This window comes from Engystomops pustulosus, chromosome 7 (assembly GCF_040894005.1).
Source record: "Engystomops pustulosus chromosome 7, aEngPut4.maternal, whole genome shotgun sequence".
NCBI classification, from domain to species: domain Eukaryota; kingdom Metazoa; phylum Chordata; class Amphibia; order Anura; family Leptodactylidae; genus Engystomops; species Engystomops pustulosus.
The window spans coordinates 58219589-58237823 of NC_092417.1; the positions used below are offsets into that span (position 1 = coordinate 58219589).

An 18235-nucleotide genomic window follows, 5' to 3' on the forward strand; every position below is an offset into this window, starting at 1 on the left:
AGTCAGTTAAAGCTGAGAAGGAGCCTCTAAATAAGGGTTTTGGCGATTTTCATAAAAATGAGAAAAATTGCACCCAAAATTCTGCTAACAACCTAGAATAGAGGGAGCAGACATTTCGGAAATGTTAGTTAAAAAGTTACTTGAGTGCTATTACTATCTGCCTGAAAAGTAGAAAATTTTGAACTTTGAAAATGAATAATTTTAAGAAATTTTTGCCAAATTTCAATTTTTTTCATAACTAAACACAAAAGATATCATCAAAATGTTTCTTTTACTTTGAAGTACAATGTGTGACGGTAAAAATCAGGCCTGGTCCTAAAGGTCTAAAATGGCTTAGACACAAAGGGGTTAAGGGTGCTCTATAAATAATAATAATAATATTAATAATAATAATAATAATAATAATAATGAATTTACAGCCAATATAGGTGGAAACCTGAAGGTTTCCCTTATATGAATTTTCATTAGGGTAAAACTATGGTGCTCTTTTATATATGATTCATTCCACTTTGACATAGGTCAGTAAACCAATGACAGTGGCATCCTAGAGGTTACTTTGATTGTGCTCTTCCATGCATATCCCATTTACACATGGGATGGCAGAAAATCATTTGCAAACAGTTTCATTTTTAAAGGAAACATCTTTGACCCTAATGATTCTTAATTATAGTCTGTTGATCCATATCAAGTACATTTTTTAGTTTTCAAAAAGTTCATTATATTGATTCCAATTAGTGAATTAGAGTTAGCTGTTATTATTGATAATGTTTTTGTCCAAGTCCCAGCTATTTTTCCTTTCTGCCTTTAATTATATCTCCAGAAATTCTGCACAATGTAGCAAAAACGCTTCCCTTCTTTATCATAAGACATCAATTAGGAATCTTTATTAAACAGAAGCAATTACATTTTATTACAAGACTTTATCATGATGTGTCAGTGGGAACAGAGGGAAGCAATAAGTTCAGTTGTTTTTTTAGTAAACAAAAAGTTTCATTGAGTTTCTAGCAGGCGAGGATAAAGCAGGGATACAGAGGCACACGAACCGGTCAGGATTCACTGCAGGCAATACTTAGAAACGACACGGTTGGTTAAATATTCATTTCAGCTGTAGAAGAATTCAAATGAGCTGTGAGTTATCTCTCTTTGTGTTTGCTGGTTATACAGATTTTTTTAAATACTTAAACATTTTTTGTTTAACAGTTTTGGGAGGTTTGGGGGTTAGAAACAGGAGATATACAACATACGGTTGAGTGTTGGCAGTTTAAATCCTTCATATTGGAAATGTATATTTGACTGTTCCTTTGCTACCAAGATTTTTAAATGCACATGCATTGATTTGCCTTGCATAGACTGAAGGTATATGTAGAATGATTGGTTTCATAATTAAAATCAAATTTTGCACCCATTGTAGCATTGGGCTTTGCCATCTGGGTCAATTTCCCGGTCAATTTCTCATACTTGGAAACATATCCCATGGCCGTTCTATGAAGATGAGGCACATGTTCTGGCCACAGTAGAGGGGATAGCAACAGCCAGGATTGCTAGAGCGAACCTCTTTCCAAAATTCCAATTGCAACTAAATTATTTAAGCCTGATGGTATATATACTTCATTGGAGTGGCACAGCGTGGTGGTTTTTATGGTTGACCTCCCTTAAACTTAATGCTCAACCTATCGTATTGAATCCATTTTGTGTTGAGTGCAATGCATGTTATTGTAACAGGTTATGATATTGACCATCTCTCATTACCTAATAACGTTAGAGGTGAAAGAAATTTATTTTACAAATTCACCGAAAAATGGCCATTTTGCTTAATGATTGCAATTTATTATAAAATGAAAAGGAGGTTGTTCCAAGAAATGAACTTTACAGAGGTGGTCGACTATGTACAGCCCCTTTTTACTATAAAGTTCTCATCAATGAGAAGGGACCTTAAGTTATCATTTCCGAAAAAGAGAGCAGAGATCATCTGAGGACAGATCAATAATTTTTCAGAAATCTACCAATGTCTTTAATAAATGGTTCCATGATTAAAGTACAGAGGATCTCCTATTATGGACAAAGATGGGTTTGTCATTGGGCACATGTACTGACTGATCTGTATTGTTAGAATACCATTACATTAATTAACATGGAAACTTTTTGAGGTCAAAAACTTATATAATAATCTTTATTTATATAGTACCTTCAAATTCCGTAGCACTTTATAGATTAAGGGGAACAAAGGAATAGGAATGAGGGCCCTGCTTCCAAGAGCTTACAGTCTATGAGGAAGTGACACAAGACACAATGTTGCCTAGCTAAAGACATGTACATTGGACCAAAGTCAATAACTTTATTGGGAAACTATATTCTCCAGGGATGGCAGTAGAAAGTACCTGTAGGTCAGTCCAATTGTGTGAGGAGATCCAAAGACATCTTTGCCATATCAGTATGGCACATAGAAGAAGCCATGGTACAGATTTGTCATCAAACCCCATGAGCTTTAAGTTACAGTATGTCTCTGCCTTTTTCTAAGATAATAGAATAGACCTATAACTCACTTTTTCTAAATCTTTAGATAAAACCATACATCTGTATAACCAGCCTGGTTGGTTGATTAGTGGTTTGGTCCTTAAGGCTGTCTCCAAGTCTCCAAGCCAAATATAGATCCAATCTTCTAACTTGTTCAATCAACTTTGCAATCAACATTCTCCCTATTGGTTAGAAATCTATTTATGAATGAGAAATGGTTATAAAACCAGAGAAAAAAACAGGAAAATATTTTATGCATTCACCTTTTTTGATTTTCACTTTAATACTATGTTGGATGGATGCCAGACAGCATTATAAATGAGAAAACTAGCCAATGCATTGAATTTTTTAGGACAAAGTAAAATGCTTGGCATAAGAACCAGCCAACAATTCTCCTCACAATTTACCTTTTCTCTGCAGAGTCGAATGTAACTGTATGTAGAGGAACCCATCCTTTTTAAAACCCACCCCTTACTGGAAAATCCCAAAATATTTGAATAAAAATAGACCTGTATTGTTCATTAATGTAATAACATTACTTCTTGTATGAAATAAAATGAAAGTGAAACTGGAAGTCACAACAACAGGTATTGCTGTGTATGAGCAAATTTAAGGACCCTGTGTTAAGTTTTCACTTAAAGGAAACCTACCACTTGTAGTGGCAGGTTTCTGATGGAAATACCGGGCACCAGCTCAGGGTGAGCTGGTGCCGGAGCTTATTTTTGTTAGTGTTTTAAACCGCGGCGTACCTCCCTGCGCCGGCTATAAAGTTTAAAAAGTGTTTTAAACCGCGATACCACGGTTTAAAACACTAACAAAAATAAGCTCCGGCACTAGCTCACCCTGAGCTGGTGCCCGGGATTTCCATCAGAAACCTGCCACTACAAGTGGTAGGTTTCCTTTAAAGGGGATCTGTCAACCGAAATAATTCCTTTAGGAGCACTTACTAAAGTAAGCAGCTCCCTAGCCCTACCCCAGTTATAGCAGTGTTAAATCGCTAGCTTTATTGGAATGTACCAATAAGCTAGCAAACACTGCAGTAAATAGCCCTCAGAACGCCGGACCAAGCTTACAGTGGCCCGCCATATTCATAAGGGGGCGGTCCGAGGAGGCGGTGACTGCAGCATGGAGCCTGCCGGTCACCACCGGCATATGTAGTGTGGGAGTGGCGGTCCAAGGGAGAAACAAAGGAGAGGGGTGGACCACGGACCGCCCCCTCATGAATACGGAGGGCTGTGTACTGCCTTGTTTCCTAACTTATCGGTATGTTCCGATAAAGATAGCGATTTAACACTGTTATTACGGGGTAGGGCTAGGGAGCTGCTTACTTTAAGAGGGATTATTTCGGGTGACAGATCCTCTTTAAATTAACAATATGTACTTTTTTTGGCAGTTTGTAATATTGTGTCCTTTATGCATTCTGTACACCAGGAATGTCATTATAGAGACTGTTAATGTTAGATCTCTCATATTAAGTGCTTGATTCTTGCTTGTCAATATTAACTATTACCTTTTGGCCTCAACCCACTGTAGATCTTCACCAGACTGCCACCCCTGTAGTCTAGATGTACACCGTAATGTGATCGGTTGTACAACTACTTGAGAGCCATACCAAGTTATCATGTTGGCGAAACAATAACCAGTAAGGGTTGTTGGGACATGACACTTCGAACAATTTCTTCATGAGATTTGGAGAAATAACTTGAAGCTCCCAAGCTCCAGTGTAAAATTTCATCCAGTCTTCTTGTAACATAATAATGTCTAAAAGTTATACTCAACTATTTGAAAGTGTATGATATATCTGGCATAGTTTATGACTATCTAGTTTAACTTTGCAACTCCTTTCCAGTTTACAACTAGTGATGAACAGACCTGTTAAAATGTTAGATTTTAAACCCTTATTTTAAAATTCTTTGAATGACTCTGTGTGACACTGTTTTGGTGGAGGATTGATTTAAAGAGTTAACGACCCTAATCAATGCCAGCACCAAAGACAGGCATTAACTGCGGGTGGGGGACACCCCTTTCCCTGTGAATCTATGTTCCTTCAATTAAACCAAATACTCTTTGCCCAGCAAGTTGTAAAATGCCAAAACACTGGTAAGGCATTTAGATTTTTTTTTCTTGCCATAAACTATGTGTTTTTTTAAAAAAAAAAAATGAAAATCATGTGAATAATAATAATTTCCTGACCACTATATGACTTGTATATTAGCATGTTGTCCCTTTAAGAGCTTTTCTCTAATTAACAGTTTTCTCTGAGCTGGTAAGTGGAGACCTACTGCTTGGTGTCTCCATATACGGCACACAAATTTTAGAGGATAACCTGCTCCACAATCTAACTTTTTTCTCCTACTTAGAAGCATTAGCAGAATTTTGAAGGACATTAAAGAGTATTGTGTATTATGGGATACCTACTAGCCTACTTCCCATATGAGAAGACTATTACTATAAACCATACATTATAGTTGGGGGCCTGGCACAGACTTTGCACTGGGGCCCATCAGCTTCCAGTTACGCCACTGGTTGTGGCGGCTAAATCCTCCCCTTTCCCTTTCTATAGATTTCTAACAATCTAATACCTCTCTTTATTTAGAAGCTCATTCAGAGTAAGGGCAAATTCACCCTGCCATGTTGGGCCAGGAGTCATAGACCGTGCAGTGACCAGTGGACCAAACATAGTGCAAAGTAGGGGACTCCTTCCCTCTGGAACAGGAGTGTTATTACTTTTTTGCAGTGAAGCATGGCTTCCTCATATATTGCAAGGAGTCAGGACACTACATGGTTCATGATTCACAGTCTAAGCACAACAGGGTTAAGCTGCCCTAAATGTTGGAGTGAAGCATTTTTTCAAGGAAGATGCCATATACAAAGTTTCTTACATTTTCGTGCACTATTGATCGTAAAAAGTTAGCGACTATTTGAAATATTTAGAAAATTCTTTGGTGAATTCAGGGTAAAGAGATTGGCATATAGTCAGAGCCCTCTAAGCTTTCCATTATGCTATTACTGGCTCTGTGCCTGATCCGCTGATTGTTGCAACTGTGACTTCATTTAAAGGTCTTCTCCTGGAGCTGGCTAACCCTGGCTCACACATCGATCTTTACTCAGCACTGGTTATGCATGGTAATCCTGAGGAAATGTAGATGACTTTGCTGACAAAGTGATGTTGATAGAATATCAGCCTGAGGTGCCTCACTTAAATGCTTGCACTGATTGACAGCTGAGAGCTTTCAGTCTGCAACCAGAATGACAGCGCTTTACAAGCATATTACTCTTATTTTTTGCTGAGAGTTTACAAATATGTCTGTGGAGGAAACATACAAGAGTTAGATGTTTTTAGTATTCTTATATTTCAAGTGACACTACTATGAGTGATACTTCACATGAGAAATCAAGGTCAGTACATCAAACTGGTGGACATTACAAGAGCAGGTCTTTGCAATACTTGTTTGACTTGTTGTAGTTGAATTATTGAATGTTCTCTCAATGTATTATTTATAAGGTACGTTGTCAGGTCACTTGTAGCTAATGATTGTAGCATATGCTTTGTTTTTTGTGTGAATCATTTTTGAGATTTTCAGATTATTTTTATTCTATAGGATACATGCACAGGGTTGGATTATAGGAAGAGCTCCAGGGGCACATGCCCCGGGGCCCCCACTACTTTACTCATAAGGGGGCCCCCAGAGCATTGTCCAAAAGTCAGCTGCGCTGCATGCAGAGTGACACCTCATCCCCTCTTAGTATGTAACACCGTTTGGCTCAACTGGTTGCCAGTCAATCAGTCAGCCCAATCTGTGAGAGGAGGAGTGAGAACTCTCAAGGAAGCATTAGTGCATGGAACTGGCATGGCAACTAGGTCTAGTAGTCAGTACTACTGCCAATGTCACTGGGTGAGGTAGGACAGCAGCTAGGCTGACATATAAGTAGGATAAAGTTTAGAATAGAATAGACCACTACCTGGGCTATATTTATCGCCCGTAGGCCTCCAACTACCTTTATCCGGACCTATATTTGCATATAAAGATATCATAGATCCAGTCAAGCCATAGTTATACGCAGCAATAATAAATCTTTCATAGAACCATTAACTTACCATTCTCTATGCTTTAAACCAGAGGTCCCCAACCGCCGGTCCACGGACCAAGACCGGGCTGTTGGAGATTATCAGCCGGTCCGCGGGGGCGCCTCCTGCTCAACGAGGGGGCGGCACCGGCCAGCACTGAGCTCCCGCACCCGACGTCCCCCCCTCCAGGCCCTCGGCTCCCCCTGCCCCCGCTCAAGCTCCAGGCTCCTTTCCCGCTCCCTCCGCTAACGTCCCCCCTGCTCCCTGCTCTCCGCCCCCCGCTCTCCGCTCCCTCCGGTTCCTTGTTCTCCGCTCCCTCTGCCCCCCGCTCCCAGCTCTCCACTCCCGTCTCAACCTGTCTCCGCTAACAACCCCCCCCCCCCCTCCAGGCTCTCGGCTCCCTGCCCCTGCTCAAGCTCCACGCTCCCCAACCGCTCCCTCGGCTCTTGGCTCTCCGCTCCCTCTGCCCCCCGCTCCCGGTTCTCGGCTCTTGACCTACCCGCTTCCGGCTCTCGGCTCCCGGCTCCCCCTGCCCCCGCTTAAGCTCCAGGCTCCCTAGCCTCCCGGGTCTCGGCTCTCATGACCTACACGCTCCTGGCTACCTGACCGCACCACCACCCTGCAGGACAAGGCACCGAAATTTCCACAATAGAGAGGTAAGGTTACTTTATCTTTGCATATATATGTGTAATATGTGTATATATGTGTAAATATATGTAATATGTGTGTGTATACATATGTGTGTGTGTATATGTGTGTTTGTATATATGTATATGTGTGTGTATATATGTATGTGTATGTATGTGTGTGTATGTGTGTGTATATGCTGTATCTACTGTTTGTTTATGTGTATATATGTTGTATGTATATGCAGCATTTGTGATATTTATCAGGGCTTCTATTTTGTACTACATGGCAGTACTCGGTATGCATTTTATACTACTTGGCGGTACGTTGTATTTATTTTATAATACTTGGTGGCATGCTGTGTGCATTTTATACTACTTGGTGGCACGCTGGATGCATTTTATACTACATGGCGGTATTCTGTATGCATTTTATACTACATGGTGATACGCTGTATGCATTTTATACTACATGGCGGTATGCTGTATGCATTTTATAGTACACGGTGATACGCTGTATGCATTTTATACTACATGGCGGTACATTGGATATATTTTATACTACATGGCGATACGCTGTATCATAGTATCATAGTATATAAGGCTGGAAGGAGACGCAAGTCCATCAAGTCCAACCTTTAAGAATTAAATAAATGTTTTATCCCCATAACCCGTGATATTTTTTCTCTCCAGAAAGTTATCCATGCCTCTCTTGAACATGTACATAGAGTCCGCCATAACAACCTCCTGCGGCAGAGAGTTCCACAGTCTCACTGCTCTTACAGTAAAGAACCTTTGTCTATGGTGATGGTAAAATCGCCTCTCCTCTAGGCGTAGAGGATGCCCCCTTGTCCTGGTCACAGGCCGAGGTATAAAAAGATCTTTGGAGAGATCCTTGTACTGTCCGTTCAGGTATTTGTACATTGTAATGAGGTCTCCCCTCAGTCGTCTTTTTTCTAAACTGAATAATCCCAAATTTTTTAATCTGTCAGTGTATTCTAATCCCCCCATTCCCCTAATAATCCTGGTTGCTCTCCTCTGCACCCGTTCCAGCTCTACTATATCCTTTTTATACACTGGTGCCCAAAACTGTACACAATATTCCATGTGTGGTCTGACCAGGGATTTGTATAAGGGCAAAACTATGTCTTTATCATGAGAATCTATTCCTCTCTTGATACATCCCATTATTTTATTTGCTTTAGCAGCAGCCGCCTGGCTCTGGTCACTAAAATTAAGTTTACCATCCACCAATACCCCCAAGTGCTTTTCAGCTTCAATTTTACTAAGTAATTGACCGTTTAGAACATAATTATACTTTTTGTTTCCATGGCCCAAGTGCATAACTTTACATTTATCTACATTAAACCTCATCAACCATTTCTCTGCCCATCCCTCAAGCTTCCACAAATCCCTCTGTAATGCTAAACTATCGACCTCAGTATTTATTACTTTACACAGCTTAGTATCATCTGCAAATATTGAAACTTGACTGTGTAAACCCACTACAAGGTCATTAATAAAAATATTAAAAAGAAGTGGCCCCAATACTGACCCCTGTGGCACTCCACTGGTAACATCAACCCAATCTGAGAATGTGCCATTAATGACCACCCTCTGTTTTCTATCACTAAGCCAATTACTTACCCAAATACACAGATTTTCTCCTATTCCCAGCAGTCTCATTTTATATACCAACCTTTTATGTGGGTTGGAGGATACCTGGAGAGGAGGGGGCTCGAGGGATCCCGAGATACCCCGTGTGGAGAGGAGACACAAGCGGGAGCGCAACCTCGTGTGATACAGTTAACCACTAGAATATATGTAAGATTGTCCGTAGACTCTCACCTGGTGGTTAGTTTAGTAGGGCATGTCACAGAAGTAGATCGGAGCAGCCGGTCTCGATGAACCACGCTTCGGTATGCAGGACCAGGATCCCGGAGGCGTGTAAACCAAAAAGCTAGATGAGTCCCGAGGGATGATGGATTGTTGAGCCGGCGCTTCCTACGTCTTAGTTCACACAACGTAATGTGTTTAAACAAGGTTTCTTTATTAAAAATGCGACACGTTTCTGCTCCGAACCGGAGCCTTCATCAGGCATAACATAAGAAGTCACTACCACTTCTTATGTTATGCCTGATGAAGGCTCCGGTTCGGAGCAGAAACGCGTCGCATTTTTAATAAAGAAACCTTGTTTAAACACATTACGTTGTGTGAACTAAGACGTAGGAAGCGCCGGCTCAACAATCCATCATCCCTCGCAACCTTTTATGTGGCACGGTGTCAAATGCCTTTGAAAAGTCCAGATATACAACATCCACAGCGTCCCCCAGATCCAGTCTTGAACTTACCTCCTCGTAGAAACCAATCAGATTAGTCTGACAGGACCGATCTCTCATAAACTCATGCTAGGTTATAAGGTTGTGCACAGTGAGATACTCCAGGATAGCATCTCTAATAAACCCCTCAAATATTTTCCCCACCACAGCAGTTAGACTCACGGGTCTGTAGTTTCCAGGATCGCTATTTGATCCTTTTTGTATATTGGTACCGCATTTGCTATGCGCCAGTCCTGTGGAACATAACCAGTCCTCAGTGAATCTTCAAATATTAAAAATAACGGTTTGTCTATCACTGTACATAGTTCATGCAGAACCTGGGGGTGTATGCCATCTGGCCCAGGTGATTTATCTATCTTAGTGGTTGCGAGGCGGCGCCGTACCTCTTCCTGGTTAAACTGTTGACATTCCAGAGAGAATTTACATTATTCCTCATTGTGTCTTCCACCAGGGGATTTTCCTGGGTAAAGACAGTTGAGAAGGCGACATTCAGTAGATTGGCCCTTTCCTCATCTCCTTCCACCATGACCCCCATGTTATTTCTAAGGGGACCCACACTCTCTGTTTTTAGTTTCTTATCATTTATATACTTGAAAAATAATTTGGGATTATTTTTGCTCTCCCTGGCAATATTTCTCTCAGTCTCTATTTTTGTGGCCTTTATCTGCTTTTTACAGGATTTATTTTTCTCTCTATAATCCTGTAATGCCTCATCGCTACCTTCACGTTTTAGCACCTTAAACGCTTTATCTTTCTCGCTTATTGTTTTCCTTACTGTATGCATTTTGCATTGCTTTATTTTTACACCAAACCAATATGATGGATCTGGTCCGGACACTCCCTGATATCTTATATTATAAGCTCCACCCCTCCATAACCCCACCCCATATGACCAAAGCCCCGCCCCCACCCTCACCGGGCCATGGAAAACTGGTCTAGCTTAAAGCCGGTCCCTGGTGCAAAAAAGGTTGGGGACCTCTGCTTTAAACTACATATTATTTTACTTTGAAATGAGTCTTCCAGTGGTTTTGAACATACAAATCTGCAGACAGTGTTAAATAGTGGCCCTGGAGATCTGTATAACCAGACCTTTGTGTGTATAAATAGAGATCTCACTGCACAGCCCCTCCCATCCCATCCAAAAAGCTCAGGGATTGATACTGGTTTAAAGGACACTGGCAATGGGAATATTTATATGATTCTTTGTTGGGAACTGCAACACCGGTCCATATAAATAAGGACAATATTCCCTGCACAGCCGAGGTGCCAAACTATACATGTCAACTCATAACAATGCAGTAATATAAAAAATTATTCATTTACTCCACCATGGGGGACATTTATCTTTTCTCCTTCTAGTTTTCTTGTCAGTCTAGTTCCTTTTTATTATCTTGTGTCTAATTTGTCTTAGCTGGATTTTTCTAATGTTAAAATACACCTGTGCCTGCTAGTCTAACATCGATAGCTGGTGTGAAGAATGTGACTTAAAAAAAAAAAGTCACAAATTTTTGTGCAAAAAGTCACAAAGTTGGTGGTTGTGCTTCTTTCTACTAAGTTCGCCACCTAAGACCAAACCAGCTTTAGGCCCAAGCCTTTAGGCCAAATCTTCAGAGATAGCTTGGGCAGCATATGACCTTAAACAAAATGTACTATTTAGTGATACTAATAACCACAGTGGCAGGTCTGTGACAACCAGCTTGGTTTTATGCTTTTATTGAGTTATGGTAATCCACTTTGCCTGCCAGCATGGTGTTTGCTGTCATCTCTAGGGGTAATATTCTCCAGAGATAATTAGCAAGTGACCTTAGAGAAAAATCCATACTCTTATTCAATGTGAAAATCCCATTAAATTCTATGAAAAAAGAAAGTCGCAACCAAAAAAAGTCACCACTTTAATTAATACGACCATAGTAGATCAAAATAATAATAAAAATAATATACAGTAATATCTTGCAAAAGCATTAAAATATTTGAAAAGAAGCAGTCTGATATCATGAAATCCACAGAATAGCTGCAGCACAGGAGAAGTCTTGAGTGTGAATATACAAGGAAGGTTGAGTCAGCAGTAATAAGAGAAAAGTACTTGTGTTAACTCTGAAACATTTATGGAATTCCCTTTATGTAAACAATTCAAAAACATATTTAAAGACTACTAGACAAGCAGCTCACATGGGTATTCCCAAAACAATGCCCTTTCTGCAACCCTAAAAGAGGGAAATGGCTGCTTTCAGCGGTGTCACCGAAAAAGATTAGGAACATATTTTGTGGGGAAGTCTGGAGAGGAGTATTAGACCTAAAACGGCTGGTTCCTGGCAGACATCTAATTGTAACACTGTAACATTGCTGCAGGCACTTTTCTCTGATTTAATTAGAGTAACGGTGGTATTTTTCCTTTTTTGCAAAAAGCCTTTATTATGTAGAAATGAAATATGTATAAATTTAATTTTTAATCTTGTCACTACAGAGGGAAAAGAATGAATTGACTCTTCATTTATTATCCACATTAAAAAAAAAAAAAGTTGAAGGAGCCGAAATGAAGTAGACAGTATCACAAGTGTTTACATCGTAAAGATTATAGAAGGTGAATGAATTAGAAGAAATTGAGTCATTTTCTGGTCTGTAATTAAAGGGCCACTCCGGTGGAAACTTGCCTTTTAAATTGCAAAGGAGTCCTTCAGATTTCTTATTGAATATTTTGTGGCATACCAAATAGTTTAGATGGCCCAGAAAACAGTAGCCACTGTGTATCTTCATCTTGTGGTCCACCCCCGACAATCCCTTTCTGGCAAAATGGTCCTGTGCTGATAGACTGTTAAAAGTCTATTTTGTTAAATGTATTGTGAAATGTAATTTGATACAGATAATTATACTTTATGGTGTCAAACTGTTTCTTCCCAAAATATGTCACACGGGTGGCACCAGAAGGACTCAGGGTAATTCTTATAAAAATTTTCCTTTGTTGCCGTGATCCAGGTTGAAGAATACAGGGGGTCAGTCAGTCTTTCCTTGAGATTATGTTCTGGGGTTCAGTCAGTCTGTCAGTCTTTCCTTGAGATTATGTTCTTGGGGTACAGTCAGTCTGTCAGTCTTTCCTTGAGATTATGTTCTTGGGGTCAGTCAGTCAGTCTTTCCTAGAGATTATGTTCTGGGGTTCAATCAGTCTGTCAGTCTTTCCTTGAGATTATGTTCTTGGGGTACAGTCAGTCAGTCTTTCCTTGAGATTATGTTCTTGGGGTACAGTCAGTGAGTCTTTCCTTGAGATTATGTTCTTGGGGTACAGTCAGTCTGTCAGTCTTTCTTTCCTTGAGATTATGTTCTGGGTGTCAGTCAGTCAGTCACTCTTTCCTTGAGATTATGTTCTGGGGGTGGTCAGGAGGTTTACATCATCTCTAGTAGCTCTTCATACGTCTTTATCCACCTGTTATGTGTGTGTCCTCCATATGTCTGTGAAAGCAGTCCGAGACGTGAGAGCACAAGAGTTCCAGCAGTGAAAGATGCCCAGCTGACCTAGCTGTCCTAGCCATCATGACATTGTCTGTCTGTCATATATATATAGCAAACCTGGATGTTCTGTGTCCCTATATATGGAATTCTCATATATTAAGGCTTGAGCTAATGTACAGTAGTTATTCCCTTACACCATTATAGAATGTGTATGTCAGCAGTGCTTGTATGGCTATTACCGTAAATGTTTGTGTTTAAGCCAAATTTTTCAGCACAAAAAATGTGCTGAAAAACCTCACCCTGGCTTATACACGAGTCAATTAAAAAAAGCATATTCACCCCCCGTGCGGCTCCTCTTCTGCCGGCGCACACTATGACATCATCAGCGGCGACATAGTGTACACCGGACGGCAAATAGCATAGACGTCTTTACCAGCTCTTAAAACAAAGAGAAGAAAGAAGAGGAACCAGAGCATCGGGGAGCTGCACCGAGCATCGGGACCACCCAAAGGTATAAATTTGTTTTATTTATGTGCTTGGCAAACTATGGGCTGGCTATATACTACATGGGGGCTGGCTGTATGCTACATGGGGCTGGCTGGCTGTATCCTACATGGGGGATGGCTGGCTGTATACTACATGGGGCTAGTTGGCTGTATACTACAAGGAGCTGGCTGGCTGTATAATACATAGGGGCTGGCTGGTTGTATTCTACTGGGGGCTGGCTGGCTGTATGCTACTGGGGGCTGGCTGGCTGTATACCACTGGGGGCTGTCTGGCTATATACTACTGGGGCCTGTCTGGCTATATACTATTGGGGGCTGGCTGGCTATATACTACTAGCAGGTTTGCACATGTGCTACCTGTTCTATTGATCTCTATGGCGCTGACATCTTTAGCATAGCACCATACAGTGTGGAGAAGATCAACATTCGCCTACTGCTATCGTCAACTTTTTTAAGATCTGATAAGTATAATGAAAACATTCTTAAGGTCTAAGTACCAAATGAATCATTGTTGCCCAGAGATTGATAAACTTTGTTACATTTGATTTATGACATATTTAGGAGGTTCAATAATCACCATGAATTGTACGTCTTGACTGGTAACTAATGGTGTCATGTAAATCCTATAAACTGGCAGTATAAAAGGAAATCCTAATACATTGGGATGCAGAGGGCGAGGGGACAATATGCACTCTGCCCCCACTTTCCAGAATAAGCGCCAATATAAGCAATAGCAATCTGGGACAATGACTGCTCTTGTTCAATTTAAATGTATGCCACATAATGAGCCTTCTGCCAGGTCATCTTTAGAAGACAAAGTTAGATTTTCACATGACAGAACCCTTGCTGCACCTTGCAGGGCCAACATGTCAATCACTTTCCACATCAGTCTTATGTCTAATGGATAGAAGTTGTCATACAAGCAGTGGATCTTGGTCTAAGCTGTCAATCATTTGGAAGAATAGTTTGCTTAGTAGGGATTAGTAGTCTAGACTGGTTAAGCCTAAGAAGCCAATATTATGGGTAAACATAAAATAACCTCCTAGACATTGTTTCAGTAAGGGATTTTTATAGTGTTGACCATCTACACACTTCTCTTACTTCTGTGGCTATTGATATTCAACATGTCTTCCACGGAAGGTAGATGAACAATGTAGTCGATTATTGGACGACTGAGCCAATTCCTTTTTTGCTACAGGGATCTCTCATTGCTAGTACCCTCATTTATGATCATCTGCACCACCAGGGCAGAAATGGAGCATATACTGGTTCAAGTACACTGCAAATGTAATATCTGCTCATTCTGGGTAGAGAAAAGCTCTTTATAATTTCTAAAAAAATTACATCCTATTCTTTCTCATCGATCAAGGGATTTAAGTGAAAATTAAACTATGCCTTTTCTTCTATATCCCCCTTTTATTAAAGGGGTATTCCCGTCCGGGAATTTAAATTTAATTTAATTCATTTGCCATATGTAAACATTTCTTCAATTGGATGTTATTAAAACAAATGTTCCTGTGTGAAGATAATTTCTCATAAATGTAGTCATTCTGTCCCTTAGAAACAACATAGCTTCCCCGGATACGACCACCTCATATTTTGGCAGCAGTGGCCATACATGCTCTATTGAGTCCTGTCTGACCTCCTGGAATCTGCAATCATTACCACAGGGCTGCTGTAGGACCTGCAGTAACTCCCAGACATTTCGTATACAAAAACTTTTTGTTTCCTTGTGCAATCCCACCAGCAAAGGTGGCCATATCCAGGGACACAGTCTTGTTTCTAAGGGACAATATGACTACATTTATAAGAAATTATCTTCACACAGGTAAATTTTTTTTAAATGACATCTAATTGAAGAAATGTTTATGTATGGCAGATTAATGAATCTGGATGTGAATGCCCAGACAAGAATACCCCTTTAAGAAGATGGGTACAGAAAAAGGGACATTATGATACCCCTTTTTCCATAGCAATCCCCACACACCTATAATGCCACACTGTCTTAGGGCTTTTCAGTGTGAGGAAAAACATGTACATACCACATATACGCAGTGTAAGCTGATCTGAATGTAAACTGAGGTACCTAATTTTACCACAAAAAACTAGCAAAACTTGGCCAAGAGTATAGGCCTGAGTTAGGAAATGCATCTGCTACTCTTTAATACAATGTCTAGCAGCAGCCTCCCTTCACTAATAACATGTCCAGCAGTGGCCACCCCTTCACTAATAACATGTTCTTCAGTGACCTCCCCTCACTAATAACATATCCTGCAGTGACCTCCCTTCACTAATAACATGTCTTGCAGTGACCTCCCATCACTAGTAACATGTCCCAACAGTGGCCTCCCTTCACTAATAACATGTCCCGCAGTGACCTCCCTTCACTAATTACATGTCCCAGCAGTGGCCTCCCCTCACTAATAACATGTCCAGCAGTGGCCTCCCCTCGCTAATAACATGTCCAGCAGTAGCCTCCCCTCACTAATAACATGTCCACCAGTGCCCTCCCATTACTGATAACATTTCTAGCAGCGACCTCCGCTCACTACTAACATGTCCCGCAGCGGCCTCCTCTCACTAATACTATGTCCCAGCAGCGGCCCCCTCACTAATAATAACATGTTCAGCAGTGGTCTCCACTACTAATAACATGTCCAGAAGCAGCCTCCCCTCACTAATAACATGTCCAGTAGTGGCCTCCCCTCACTAATAACATGTCCAGCAGTGGTCTCCCCTAACTATGAACATATTCATATGTGGCCTCCCTTCACTAATAACATGTGCAGCAGTGACCTCCCCTCACTAATAACATGTCTCAGCAGCAGCCTCCCCTCACTAATAACATGTCCATCAGCGGCCTCCCATTACTAATAACATGTCCAGCAGTGGCCTTCACTCACTAATAACATTTCCAGCAGTGGCCTCCCTTCAGTAATTACATGTCTATCAGTGAGCTCTCCTCACTAATAAAATGTCTAGCAGCTATTTCCACTCACTAATAACATGTCCAGCAGTGGCCTCCCTTCACTAATAACATGTCCAGCAGAAGCCTCCCCTGACTAATAACATGTCCCAGCAGCAGCCTCCCCTCACTAATAACATGTCCAGCAGCGGCCTCCCCTCACTGATAACATGTCCAGCAGCGGCCTCCCCTCACCAATAACATGTCCAGTAGTGGCCTCTCCCCACTAACATCATGTCAAGCAGTGGCCTCTTCTCACTAATAACATGTCCAGCAGCGGCCTCCCCACCATTAAAAAAATGTCCCCAGCAGTAGCCTCCCACTGAAATGTCTCCAGCAGTAGCCCCCTCCCCCCATAAATTGTCCCCCAGCAGCCCCCCCCCCCAATAAAATGTCCCAGTAGTGTTTTTCCATGCATAAAATGACCCCTGGAGTGCTCCCCCCACTAATTTAATGTGCACAGCGATGGCCCCATTAAAAAAAACATAGAATACACTCACCTCAAGTGCTCCTCTTTACCTCGTGGCTCCTACTTCATCTCTCCTCAGATTCCAGGCAGTGGGTGCGTGCAGGCAGAGAGCATAGATGTGCCTCTGCCTGTATGCACCCACTATGACGCAGAGAGCATAGACGTGCCTCTTCCCGCACTGCCAGGAATCTGAGGAGAGAGCCGGGGCCGAGGATTAAGAGGTGTGCCATAGGTGAGTATCAATTTTTTTTTTTGGGCCGTGGTCTGGCAGTTGAAGACCACTGGTATAGATGACAGAAAGCGGATTTACAAAAAAGAAGAAGTACTGCAAGGGAAAAGAAGGATACAGGAATGTATATACACTCACCAGCCACTTTATTAGGTACACCTGTCCAACTGCTCGTTAACACTTAATTTCTAATCAGCCAATCACATGGCGGCAACTCAGTGCATTTAGGCATGTAGACAGGGTCAAGACAATCTCCTGCAGTTCAAACCGAGCATCAGTATGGGGAAGAAAGGTGATTTGAGTGCCTTTGAACGTGGCATGGTTGTTGGTGCCAGAAGGGCTGGTCTGAATATTTCAGAAACTGCTGATCTACTGGGATTTTCACACACAACCATCTCTAGGATTTACAGAGAATGGTCCGAAAAAGAAAAAACATCCAGTGAGCGGCAGTTCTGTGGGCGGAAATGCCTTGTTGATGCCAGAGGTCAGAGGAGAATGGGCAGACTGGTTCAAGCTGATAGAAAGGCAACAGTGACTCAAATCGCCACCCGTTACAACCAAGGTAGGCAGAAGAGCATCTCTGAACGCACAGTACGTCGAACTTTGAGGCATATGGGCTACAGCAGCAGAAGACCACACCGGGTGCCACTCCTTTCAGCTAAGAACAAGAAACTGAGGCTACAATTTGCACAAGCTCATCGAAATTGGACAGTAGAAGATTGGAAAAACGTTGCCTGGTCTGATGAGTCTTGATTTCTGCTGCGACATTCGGATGATAGGGTCAGAATTTGGCGTCAACAACATGAAAGCATGGATCCATCCTGCCTTGTATCAACGGTTCAGGCTGGTGGTGGTGGTGTCATGATGTGGGGAATATTTTCTTGGCACTCTTTGGGCCCCTTGGTACCAATTGAGCATCGTTGCAACGCCACAGCCTACCTGAGTATTGTTGCTGACCATGTCCATCCCTTTATGACCACAATGTACCCAACATCTGATGGCTACTTTCAGCAGGATAATGGGCCATGTCATAAAGCTGGAATCATCACAGACTGGTTTCTTGAACATGACAAT

The 18235-nt window shown here is 41.5% G+C and overlaps 2 long non-coding RNA genes across 2 annotated transcripts in view; one reads left to right on the forward strand and one right to left on the reverse strand.

Moving 5' to 3' along the window:
* LOC140068786 (uncharacterized) overlaps positions 1-18235 on the forward strand; it is a 168565-nt gene that overhangs the window by 115852 nt on the left and 34478 nt on the right. The window lies entirely within an intron of this gene.
* LOC140068972 (uncharacterized) lies at positions 996-17011 on the reverse strand. The gene is made up of 3 exons (XR_011848660.1): positions 16964-17011; positions 2544-2711; positions 996-1105 (listed from the first exon to the last, which is right to left on the reverse strand). It is a non-coding gene; the product is annotated as an uncharacterized lncRNA (long non-coding RNA).